A 2311-nucleotide genomic window follows, 5' to 3' on the forward strand; every position below is an offset into this window, starting at 1 on the left:
GAGATAGACAATTAGAGACCACAAAATGCTCGGATTCCAGAGATTTTTTTTCTTGCTTTGTATTAAAAACCCAACTTTGAGAACTAACTTTGGCAAAAAGAAAAAAATTGTATAGGTCTTCTGGACGGGTTCTTCTCTAATGAAACGTTTCTTCTCTCCTCCAAGAGACTTCTTCAGTCTGAGAGTTTCAGGCTAAATTCAGGCTTTTAACCCCTGCCTCCATGTGACTGATACTTTACTGAAAGTAAATACTGATACTGAAACGTTTTATTAGAGAAGAACCCGTCCAGAAGACCTATACAATTTTTTTCTTTTTGCCAAATTAGTTCTCAAAGTTGGGTTTTTAATACAAAGCAAGAAAAAAAATCTCTGGAATCCGAGCATTTTGTGGTCTCTAATTGTCACTTTATCTCACCCTGATGTTAAATGTGACACTGAGCCATGGATCTAAGTCACTATTGTTATTAATGTTTTAATCAGTGTGTGAACATGTTGAACGGCAGCTGGTGGGTCTGAGGCTGCAGACTGAATAATGAGCTTAACTTTCCTGCAACCAATGAAAAACAAACTGATAAACTSAACATGCTCTGTGTTAAACAGGCTCTGAAGTTAGAGCTTGATTTTGGTGAATGAGAAACTTTTATAGTTAGAATTAAAACTGAACAAAGATTCAAATCAACAGGTGATTCCATAAATCAGMTATAAAGATGTATCATCCCCCTCAGTTTCTCCATCATTTCTGGTTATTTCCTTTTAACTACAACCTTTATCRCCCGCTTGTGATTTATTCAACTTAGACTCTAAAAAACAGGATATATTAAACAAAAATAAATAAATTAAATGAAATGGTTAATAAGAAATAAAACTGTTTCCATGAATATGAATCCGTTCCTTTAAAGGAAATTTACACACAAAAAACCCACATAAATCAGGTAAATATGCAAATAATTGAAATTATAGTCATTTCTTTTATACTTCAAGATGTTTCTGGTTCTGCCGGCAGGTTTGTTCCTGTTAGAAGTGATTCATTCATTTTTGTCGCTCAAAATGGGAGATTACATCAAAGTGAAGATCAGACAGTCTACTGGTTTTTACTAGAAAGATCACTTGTACTGTCGTTTCATATTATGCTGAATAGAAATGAACTGATTTGAATCTGAATTGGATTTATGATTTTCTATTTGTGCCCTGAAATCCATTGACATTAAATAAATAAATTGAATTAAAGTGAATTGACCTTTTGTTCCTTCTTTATTATTATTCAACCCCCCCCCCCCATTCTAATAAAAGCTGGGGAAATCTGTTCTTAAATATAATCATGTGAGCATTAAGTTTACACTTTGAGCTTTATAGTCAAAGAACAATGAGCTACTTTTGTGATTATTACAATCAGTTCTGATCACAAGAAAGTCTTAATTTGTGTTTAAATATTCACAGAGTCATGCTGTGAAATTGGGATTAGAAGTCTTATAAATAATCTCTTTGAAGCATAAATCCTTTGTAGAAGCAGGAAAACAAAAGCAAACATTTTAGGGTGAAGTGAAGGCTACAAATCTTACTGTTAGTAAAATATTCTTCTCTTTACAACGGGCCATTGTTTTGATTTTCATTTAGTTAAGAAGAATTCACAGTTAGCTCTCAGAAAGTGTAATACAGTATACCCTTGTCCTCCTGAAGCTTCATAACTTTAGTAGGAATAATGCCACCCAGTTGGAAAATAAAATTCCCACCATTATCAGATTGTTTTTTTAGAAAAGCCATATTAAAGTGTCAGCCTTCAGATTATTGCTTTTTTTTTCACACGTTCTGTTGCAGAAGATAACTGAGAACTTACTGATAACCTGTGAACTGTGTAAAGTGACAAATAGTTGTTTTCTTTGTGAGGAAAGTTACGCGCATGAGCGAACACTTAAGTGGTCTGTAATTTATCTAAGTTCTTCTGAATATTTGGGACGTTAAAGAGGAATTTTAAATAAAACAAATAAATTTGAACCCATCTTTGATCCTTTGGTGAGGCCGGGAACAGAGACGTGAAGCCGAGAAGCTTGATTGCAGAAAACAAACACTGACTTCCTCCTGAGCCTCACCGTGMTGCTGAGCAGCTCCTGTTGTCTCCACAACAAGAGCTCCAAGTTTCTCCATTTGTTTCGACTTATTAAGTTTTATTTAAAACATCAAGGCATTTGATTGCGAGTTTTTGACATCATGGTGTTGTTGTTTTGTTTCCAGAAATTAAAAAAAATGTTAAAAAGCTGTTTTGTGATTTCGTTTTTCCAGCCAGTTTTGGTGAGATTTTATCCAGACTTACAGA

This window comes from Austrofundulus limnaeus, unplaced genomic scaffold (genome assembly GCF_001266775.1).
Source record: "Austrofundulus limnaeus strain Quisiro unplaced genomic scaffold, Austrofundulus_limnaeus-1.0 Scaffold403, whole genome shotgun sequence".
Taxonomy (NCBI): domain Eukaryota; kingdom Metazoa; phylum Chordata; class Actinopteri; order Cyprinodontiformes; family Rivulidae; genus Austrofundulus; species Austrofundulus limnaeus.